The sequence below is a fragment of the Tupaia chinensis genome, unplaced genomic scaffold (assembly GCF_000334495.1).
Source record: "Tupaia chinensis unplaced genomic scaffold, TupChi_1.0 Scaffold000407_1, whole genome shotgun sequence".
Lineage (NCBI taxonomy): Eukaryota > Metazoa > Chordata > Mammalia > Scandentia > Tupaiidae > Tupaia > Tupaia belangeri.
Window position 1 is genome coordinate 1,385,569 of NW_006159909.1, and position 10,900 is coordinate 1,396,468.

The 10,900-nt window shown below is 43.3% G+C and overlaps 1 non-coding gene and 1 pseudogene across 1 annotated transcript; both read left to right on the forward strand.

Annotated features, from left to right (window-relative positions):
- Nucleotides 1-2,823: 2,823 nt before the first annotated feature.
- On the forward strand, nucleotides 2,824-3,127 carry LOC106735475 (COMM domain-containing protein 6 pseudogene; annotated as a pseudogene).
- Nucleotides 3,128-3,480: 353 nt separating this feature from the next.
- On the forward strand, nucleotides 3,481-3,580 carry LOC114008869 (small nucleolar RNA U13). Its single transcript, XR_003550365.1, has one exon. It is a non-coding gene; the product is annotated as a small nucleolar RNA U13 (small nucleolar RNA).
- Nucleotides 3,581-10,900: the final 7,320 nt, after the last annotated feature.

A 10,900-nucleotide genomic window follows, 5' to 3' on the forward strand; every position in this document is an offset into this window, starting at 1 on the left:
AATAACTATTCTCTCTCAGTTCCAGAGGCCAGAAGTGTGGTATGAAGGGCATCACAGGCCACATTCCTCCAGGGGCTCGAGGGCTCCTTTTCTCTTCCTGCTACTGGTAGCTGCCACCACCATCCCTTGACTTGTGGCCACACCACTGTAGTCTCTGCCTTTCTCTTGCCATTGCTATTTCCTCTCTGTGTCAAACGTCCTTTTGCCTTTCTCTTATAAGAACACTTGCAGCCCCACCTGAATAATCCAGGGTAATTTCCTCATTTCAAGATCCGTAGCAAACACTTTTTTTTTTTTTAAGAGATTTTTGTTATTAGGGCACAGCACACTCTCTGGGGAGACAGACAGAAAGAGAGAACTCTTCCCACAAGGGGGATGGCCATGCTGCAATCCCTTCTTCCAATCTCCTCTCAGGATTTTGGGCATGCACACACATGTGCCCAGGGTGAGTTTCAAGCTGCTAGTTCTGGGACTCAAACCTTGGTCAACTATGTGGGAAGCCAGTGACGCAACCATTATGCTATCTGCTGGTCCTGGCAAAGACTCTTTTTTAAAAACAAGGTAACATTCACAGGTTCTGGGGATTAGGACATGGACATCTTTGGGAACCATTATCAGCTTACCACACAAGTACATTGATTAGTTTGGTTTTTTAAAAAAATACAAATCTTACGGCCAGCCAGTGGCATGGTGGTTGGGGTAGCTGGATCCCATATGGCCAGTCAAGTCTTGGACCTGATGGCTGGAGAGACACACTGGGCATGTGTGCCCCAAATCCTAAAATCAGTGAGAAATGGAGAAAAAGGAATTGCGGCACGGCTGTCCAACATGAGAGGTGCTTGCTCTCTTTCTTTCTCTCACTCTCTTACAAGTGAATGTGTCCTCTGGCAAATTAAAAAAAAAAAAAAAGAGAAAAAGGAAAAAAACCCCAAAAAACAAATCTTAGATTGTTCTATTGTTCTATAACTTGAAGTCCTTTAATGGCACCCCATAACTTCCAGGATCAAGTTGAAATGATGTACTGGTTAAAAATATAATTTCTAAACTCAAGACACAATCAATAAAAGTAGATAAATTTCATCAAAATTGAAAACTTTTGTGCTTCAAAGGATAACATTTTTTTTGGAGAGGTTTTTGCTATAGGGCGTGTGCGCTCGCCAGAAAGACAGAGAGAGACAGAGAAACAGAAAGTGAGAATTCCCCCCCAGGGGAGGATGGCCACACCACAATCCCTTCTCTTTCATTCTCCTCTCGGGATCTTGGGCATGCACGCACACACGCTCGGCGTGAGTTTTAAGCCACTGGGTCCAGGACTCGAACAGCGGTTGACTACATGGGAGTCCAGTGACATAGCCATTATGCCAACTGCTGGTCCCTGAAGGATAACATAAAGACAATGAAAAAGGGGCCGGCAAGTGGCTCGGTGGTGGACTCCCACATGGCCGACGACAATTCAAGTCCCCCTGGCGGTTTGTTTTCTTGCTTTCCCTTTCTCTCTCTGGTCAAATTAAAAAGAAAAATAATAGTAACAGTCAATAAAATTAAATAAATAATTATAAAAAAAGGAAAGAAAGTAAAAAGACAACCCCAGAATAGGAGAAAATATCTGTAAATCATGTATTTGATAAGAAACTTGTATCTAGAATAAAAAATTCTCAGGACCAGCAGTTAGCGTAATGGCTATGTTGCTGGACTCCCATGTAGTTGACCACGGTTCAAGTCTCGGACCTAGTGGCTTAAACTCATACCGGGCGCATGTGCGTGCGTGCCCAAGATCCAGAGAGGAGAACAGCGGAGAAGGGATTGCGGTGTGGCCATCCCCCCTGGGGGGTGATTTCTCGCTTTTTGTCTCTCTCTCTCTCTGTCTGTCTGGTGAGTGCACACGCCCTATAGCAAAAATTAAATTTAAATTAAATTAAAAAAAATAAAAATAGCCCAATAAAAAATGGAAAAAAGATCTAAATGGATACATTTGAAGGTGTATGCAAATAGCCAATAAGCAAATATAAAGATGTTCTACACCATTAGTCATCAAGGAAATGCAAAGCAAAACCATACTGAGGGGCTGGTTAGTGGCATGGTGGTTAAGGCGCTTGACTCCTCCATGGCTGATAGTGGTACGAGTTCTAGACCAGGTGACTTGCTTTCTCACTTTCCCTCTCTTTCTCTCTCTCTAGTCTAAATAAATAAATAAATAAATAAATAAAATAATTCTAAAAAAACCCCCAAACCCCACAAAACCACACTGAAATACTACTTCATTCTGACTAGGATAGCTATTAGGTTGTGGGGGAAGTCATGACGTATTTTTCTATGGGAAAATGTGCCATGACTTTTGCACCAATGCAATATTATCAGGAAGATAGATAACAAATGTTGGCAAAGAATGGAGAAATTAGAATCCTCATACATTGGTTTTATATTGCTGGAGGCAATATAAAAGAGTATACCTGTTATGGAAAATAGTCTAGCAGTTCCTCAAAAAGTTAGAGAGATAGTTACCATATGACCTCATAATTTAACTCCCAGGTACCTACTCAAGAAAATAAAGACATGTCCATACAAAAACTTACATATGATATTCACAGCAACATTATTTGTAATAGCCCAAAAGTGAAAACCAAATAGCCAAAGGTTCATTAACTGACAAATAGATAAACAAAATGTGGTATATCTATACAATGGAACATTACTTGGCAATGAAAAGGAGTAAAAAGAACATGGTCTAAAGTGAGTTAGACCAGGTCTAAAGTGAATTATTGCAGCACAAGCAAGTATATCAAAATTTCTTTCATAAAAAGAGGAGACAGCTTGGTGGGATGAACTGCGGCGCTACCCACGGAGGGTTTGGGTGAACTTCTGCTGGATGCTAAATCCAAGGTCACCAACCAGCTCATAGATTTTCAGTGGGAATTGGGGATGGCTGTGAGCTCCGACAGTTGCAGATCTCTTAAATATCCGTATGTTGCAGTGATGCTAAAACTGGCGGATCATTCAGGGCAAGAAAAGAACAAGTGCTTTGAAATGACAAGTCCACAGTTTCAGAATTTCCACAGACCATTCGAGGAAATCGCTGCAGTTATTGAAACGGTCTGAAAGCTGGCTATTTGGTTGCGAACTTGCTGTCATTCTTAACACAGACTTCACTTTCTGCAGTAACGTTGCATAAGGATCAAAGGATATTTATTGAATGAAATTACACTATGGTTTTTCAATTTCTTGAAATAATAAATCAAACAAGCTGGATGATTGTGCAACCTTGTGAAGTTGCTATATGTGACTGAACTGAATGCTTGAAATGGTGTGCTTTGTGGTCTGTGAATTATATCTCAATAAAAGAAAGTCAGAGAAACAGAAGAATATGTGATATGGAAGGCAATGAGTTTATGTATTAGAACAATAGTCTTCAAGTGTATGGTATTGGAAGCATTTTATGGAAAAAGTCTCACATGGAGTCATATATATAAGACACATACACCGATCCTTTGCGGTTCCTAAGCATTAGTAGGTTTTCACACCGTTATGTGGGATGTGCCTCCCTCAAACCTTGTTATGGCATTGGCACTGTACCTATCTGATGTATAAATAAATCATATACAGAAATCAGAAAAGTAACAACGTTTCCCCTCACTGTCCAGGCTAAAGGCTCTTCGGAGCCGAGGTGCCCTGGCACATGTTACAGTATGGCTGAACCTTGAACATGTTATGCCAGCCACAAAGGAACACATGTTACATGATTCTGTTTATATGGAATGCCCAGAGCAGGCAAATGTATAGGGACAGAAACGAGATTAGTGGCCTCCTGAGGCTTGGTGGGGAGGGATAAATGGAATGAGGCATGACTGGCAAAGGGCTGGAGTGATGAAAGTAATTCCATTAATTACGGTGATGGCTCTGAGTATACGAAAAACCACTGAATTATATACTTGAATGCATGTATTCTCTGGTATTTGAATTCTATCTCAAGGAAATGCTTTAGCTAGTTAACTAGATGGTTAGAAAGTCTCTAAATCAAAGTCTTTAGTCCAATTTCTGCTTCAAGAGAATATGCAGATAGATAAAAGAAAATGCATGTAAGGCCTTTGTGCAGTCCCTGGAACATAGCAGGTACTCATCCTATACATGTTGTTGTTATTCAACAGACATCTGACGCTTTGCAGGAGTTGGCTCCCGCCCCTGGTCCCTTTTCATCACTTCAGTTCTCCTCCAGGGTCCTGCATCCTCCCCCCGACACACACACACACAGAGGCAGGTGTACTGAACTCTTAGCACCCTCTGAGATGGGTCTGGCACATCCTGCTTTCACTAGAATACTCTAATCCTCCCTGCCTTTGCCTGGCTCATTGCCCTTTTCTTCTGCGCCTGTGCTTCCTCAGCTTTCTCTTTTCTGAGATGCTTTCCTTGAAGGTTCTGAAGCCCGACTGTCCTCCCCTGCCCCCTGGGTTAGAAGTCCCCACCGTTGCCGGCAAACGCATCTCTTATAGCATTTACCATTCTCGATGGCATTTGTCTGTCTCCCTCACACCGGATTTACATGCTCAGTGCCTGCTGGAGTGAGCAAGAGCAAGAAGTGGAAGTGCTAATGACCACCAGGTTTAAAGCGAATTATTACAACACCAGCAAGTCTATCAAAATCTCTTTCCCAAAGAAGAGACGTTTTCCCCCTCACTATCCAGGCTAGAGAGTACCCAGAGCTGAGGTGCCTGGCACACTGCTCCTGCGCCCTCATCTTAGACAAACACATGTGCAGGCCTGCCCAGCGCCTGCTTCCCGCGGTGACAGGGAGCTGAGGCATACTGCCTCTCTGGTGACACCAGTCAAACAGTATTTTGGCGGGGGCCCAGTCACTTTATTAACACTTTATTGATCTACATGTCCAGACATGTGTACTTAATGGGAAGGGACATCTGAAGAGCAAAATCAGTGTGATGTTTACACCTTGTGTATGGAAAATGCATTTGCAGACTCTGTAGGAGGTAATGCTCGAAAAAGCCAACAGTGTGGGGACAGCCGGTCCTTTCTAAATAGTCCCTGTATCGTAGGCGCAGTCGGGCGGTAAGTCCACAGAGGCCTGTGTGAAGCAGCCCTCTAACCCTTAGGAGTGAGTTCTCTAACGCGAGAGACATCTGAGCAAGGGCACCAGGGGTGCGCGGCGTGCAGAGGAAACTGGATGCCATGATCCTTAGTTCCACCCCAACCATGGGATTCCATGATTACCATTGATTTATTTGATGATCTGCTGAGAGTTATTTAAAACAGGAGGCCTGACACACTAACTCAAGGGTGTCTGTCATGCCATGCAGGGGATCTTCAAAGAGTTCATGGAAAAGGTATTGCAAAAAAACTATGCATGAATTTCAGATAGCTTTTTTTTTTGCACCAAAATAAACAGGTACTTTAATTCCATTTTTCCATGAACACTTTGAAGTCCCCTTGTGGTTAGGTGAGAGGCACATGGAACACAGACTGGGCAGCCACAGGGGGTGGCATTTTTAGAGAGATATTTTGCTATAGGGCATGTGTGCTCACCAGTAAGAGATAGAGAGAGTGAGAAATCCCCCTCAGGGGGCGATGGCCATGCCGCAATCCCTTCTCCTCTATTCTTCTCTTGGGATTCTGGACATGCACATACATGCACCCAGTGTGAGTTTCAAGCTGTCAGGTCCTGGCCTCAAACTGTGGTCAACCATGTGGGAGTCCAGCACCCCAATCACTATGCCACTTGCTGGCCCAGCTGTGAAATCTTGATTAGATGATATCATGTGTACTCAAGCAATAAGGCTTGCTTGTTTATATATGATACTGGGCTTAACATAACAACAACAATGACACTACCCAAATTGTACGTATGACTTAACGCACAGTTATATATATAGATATATATATTTTTTTTTGAGAGGTTTTTGCTATAGGGGATGTGCGCTCGCCAGAAAGCGAGAAACAGAGACAGAAAGCAAGAAATCACCCCCCAGGGGAGATGGTCATGCTGTAATCCCTTCTCCTCCATTCTCCTTTTGGGATCTTAGGCATGCATGCACATGTGCCCGGCATGAGTTTAAGCCACCGGGTCTGGGACTCGAACCACGGTCAACTACATGGGTGTCCAGTGACACAGCCATTACACCAACTGCTGGTCTCCAGTGATGTATTTTAAAGGAGTCTCCAAACACAAGGAGGAATGGGTTGGTGAAAACTTCACTACTGACCACTTCTTAGGACAGTACTCTTTAAGAAAAACTAGCAACCTTCTCTTGACTTCCTAGTTGACCGGTGAGAGTTAGAAAAATAGGGATTACCTAGTAATTCCCAAGGATCTCACAAAAACAACCCAGATGTTGTTTCTGAAAGTCAGTATAATTTGCATGCAGACAAATGAGACTTCACTACTCGTTCTTCAGAAGTGTCAGGTCAGGCAGGCAATTGCTTTTCCTCAGCTTTAAGACTGAAAAGTATCACGCTGGCACATGTACACACACACGCACACTTTTTACCTTGTATGCTAGTTGAAGTATAAAAGACTGTACATAGGGGCTGGCAGGTAGTGTGGTGGTTGGGGCACTGGACTTTCACAGGGCCAACTGTGGTTTGAATCCTGGGCCTGGTGGCTTGCTTTCTCACTTTCCCTTTCTCTCTCTCTGTATTTGTCTCTTTCTAGTCAAGTTGAAAAAAAAAAGTTAAACTAAGAATTCTTAAAAAAAAAAAAAAAAGACTGTATGTAAAACAAATTAGCAAATTCCATACCTTATTAGTTCATCTGGCAATATATGAAATAGAAGATAAAATGGATATTTTATTTTTTTTTAATAATAATTATTTATTTAATTTTATTTAAATAAAAGAGAGACACACAGAGGAGGAAAGAGAGAGAAGGAAAGTGAGAAAGGAAGGCACCAGGTCCGGGACTTGAACCATGGTCGGCCATGTGGGAGTGTCCAGCACCTTAACCACCAAGCCACCTGCTGGTCCCGATAAAATGGATATTTTAGTGCCCTGTGATTTTTCTTTCTCTGTTTTCTCTGGTCCTGTAACTAAGCACAGACCTGGCTCACTTGCCTTACTGGCCTGCAGTGGAGTCATGGATGAGTGTAGAAGAGGGAGGGGAGGGACTCTACCCACCTTCCAAGGCCCCATCAGATCACCTCCTTTCTGTTCCCTTCCCCTGAATGCCCACAGCCCTGAGCCTGCACCTCCTTTGGGCAAACTGGGTACGAGCCCGGGCCGAAGGGTCAGAGAGAACGGAGCTCGGTCGATCCTGACTCTCTCACCTGCTAGCTGGCAAGGGACACAGTCTTTCCAGGGTTCAGTTTTCTCATTTGGGAAATGGGTTATACAAGGTGAAATGGAAACACACGTAAAGCACGTGGCTTGGTGGGGGCACCCAGGAAGCAGTAAACAGCAGGGCATGATTTTCCTCTTTTATGCTTCCTTCTGAATTTCTTCCATCTCTATTATTAGACTACAAACATTTAGAAGAATCAAATATTTATTGAACTAATGGGGAAAGGAACGTGAGAGGAATCAAATACTGTTCCACTTCCTACTGACAAGACAAGATGTTCACAGACCACTCTCTCACTTCTGTCCCATCTGGCCCCTAGTTAATTGATCAGACCAAGGCTCTATTATTCTACCAGCCAAGTGGTAGATTTCCATTAGCAAAGATAGAAGACAGTAAGGTATGGAAGGTAAATTATGGTACATTCTTATTGTGATACATTACCTCTCAGCTCAAATTTTATATGCAACTGGCCGTAGGAGTGACACCCTCAATTTCTGAAGGTATCCAGATAATCTACTTTTTGTGTTAGTTTCATTAAAGCATCTATTTTTGTATTATACTGAAGAACAGAAGTAGGTGACATGCCTCTTCCCATTCTTTCTGTTTCAACACTAATAGAATTTAAAGATTATTTTTGCGTAGGCTTTTTTTTTTTTTGGAAGGGCTCGGAATACTTGGGGGTCAGCATCTAAAGCCCTGGGCTAGGTTCCCGTGCCTATTAATTTCATTAGGTTTGAACCAGAGCAAGCTTATATCAGAGATTCATGTGATTCACACTCTCAGAATAACAGCCACGCAGGCCCTCCCCGACCAAGCCTGCGGATTGTCTGGATTCCCTCTCCCCAGAGCGCCCAGACCGCCTGTGTAAGGGCCTTGCTGCTGTCCCCAGGAGAAATGACTCTCCCACTTCGGATTTAGACACTTTGAAGGCCGAACAGTAGCTCATCCACTCTTGGTTTTCCTTTGGAATTAGGTAATGAACTCATTAAATCACCAACTTGTTGTGACAGGAAGTCATTCAGATGCTGATGCTATTGCCATGGAAACCATCCCTGGGCTCCAAGCTCTGTCTGTCTCTGCAGAAGAGCACTCCAGCTCCATAATTACTGTTACCCCCAAATAACACAGAGCCATCAGGGCTGTGAGCAAGTCCAGGGGCAGGGGCATACAGTGTCTGCTTTGCTTTCAGATGATGAACCTGTGCTGGTTTTAGTATTTTTAGCACACATTTCTGTTTTGTGCCAGTTCTTAATTCCTATATGCTGGCACCTTTCCAGCACCTTTCCTAGAGATATAGACAAAGGGTTTTTGGGAGAACAGCTGCCATGGAAACTCATTTAAAGATTATCTACTGTTTCCCCAAATCTTTACACTTTCAAATACGGAAAGTCTTAAAAGGAGTCCTAGAAGTCTCCTTTTAGGAGAGACTCTGAGGAAGGAATCCCATATTCTATTAGTTGACAGCCTGTAAAACCTAGAGGCGGTATGGCTTGATCTGTTCTGTCCGAATGCAAGTTAGAGATGCAATTCAAAGAACAAAGTGATGTTCGCTTTATTTTGTTTGGATTAGCTGGGCTTTTGCTTGAGGTACGTTACTGAAGCCTGACCAAGACACACAGAAAGAACTCTCCTTAGGTAAAGGGGTAGTAGTCACGCCTTTTCTGCACAAAGCACGTGGTAACTGTGACTCTTCCAAGGTAACCATTCCTTATTGAGCACCTGACAGGTACCGTACCAGGGAGTTTACATTATTGCTCATGACTTAAGTTAATCTGCTTGAGAACCCCACGAGGCAGGTATTTTTATCCTCATTTTAAAGCTAAGGGATGCGAAGCTCAAAATGATTAGGTAAATTAAATAAATGCTATGCTACTTCATACTGCATAGTAGTTAACATATTGTACCTGCAGTACCCATAGGCATAAAAGTGCCTTCCTTTGCAGCATGGAAACTCAGGTAAGAAAAAGGTTTTCCATGATTATCTTGTCCAACCAGCCAACCAATGAACACCTTCTACAACAACCAAGTGACTGTCAGGTCTTGGGACCAGCAGTTAGCGTAATGGCTATGTCGCTGGACTCCCATATAGTTGACCGTGGTTCGAGTCCAGGACCCGGCGGCTTAAACTCACGCCGGGTGCGTGTGCATGCGTGCCCAAGATCCCGAGAGGAGAATGGAGGAGAAGGGATTGCGGCGTGGCCATCCCCCCTGGGGGGGGATTTCTCACTTTCTATCTCTCTGTCTCTCTCTGTCTGTCTGGCGAGCACATGTGCCCTTTAGTAAAAACCTCTCAAAACCCCCCCTTCAACAACAACAACAACAACAACAACAACAAAAAACCAACCAAGTGACTGTCAGGTCTGAAAGTCTCCAGTGACGGAGAGGTCATTGTAAGAGCAGTCATAGTCACACAGCCTTGCTCAGACTCTGTAGTTTGTTCCAAACATGACTGAAGAGCACTCATCATGGAGCTGTACTGAGCTTAGTCTCTTCTTTTTGGGTTTATTACCCGCTGAAGAAACTTGGCTCTGGCCAAAAGTTTGTCCTCTAGAATATCTAGGTGTGGAAGAGAGAGGAGGGGAAGAGAAAGGGCATAGCAAGAAGGGGTTAGAGCTAGGTTAGGATCTGTCCGAGCTCCTCAGGAAGATCTCAGCAGATCAGTGACTGCGGTCATTTGCCTATGTAGAAAAGAACCTGTTCCCCAGTGCCGGGGGAAGCTGTTGTTTTTGGATAGACTTTAATGACGGAGTGCCTGATTTTTAAATTTGGTATTTTTTGTTTATTACTTATATACACACATAGTTTTGTGCGTATACATACATATAGCCTACAAAATGCATAATCTTTCATTATAAATATAAACATTAAAAGTTAAAGACAGGCAGTGAGCAGTAGTCCCTAGGCTGTCTTCTGAAAATGGGGCATTAAAATTCTAATACATGGGGCCAGCAGGTGGCATGGTGGTTAAGGTACTAAACACCCACATGATCGATTGCGGTTTGAGTCCTGGACCTGGAGGCTTTCTTTCTCTCTCTCTCTCTTTGGTCAAATTAAGAAATAATAATGATAAATGGTTCTTTAAAAAATTCTAATACACACACAATGATAGTGTCTTGTCTTTGCCTTAGACTGTGAACTCATTTTTTTTTTTTTTTCCTTAAGAGAGGTTTTCCCTATAGGGCACATGTACTCGCAGGAAAGACAGTGAGAGACAGAGAGACAGAAAGTGAGAAATCACCCCCCCAAGGGGGATGGCCATGCCACAATCTCTTTTCCTCTACTCTCCTCTTGGTATCTTGGGCACACATACACATATGCCCAGCCTAAGTTTAAGCCACGAGTCCGGGACTTGAACCACGGTTGACTATGGTGGGAGTCCAGTGACATAACCATTATGCCATCTGCTGGTCCCTAGACTGTGAACTCTTTGGTGACAAGGTTGGTGACACATACGGATGTCAATGACCTATACGACTTTGGGCAAGTCTCTTCAATTCAAGTATCCCATTTTCTTCATTCGTCAGAGGAAAGATATGCCAATGGCATTATCTACCTATAGGAGTATTGAGAGGAAGGAGTGAAATGCAAAGTGTTAATGCCCTCTGAAAAGTATAAAGTTCT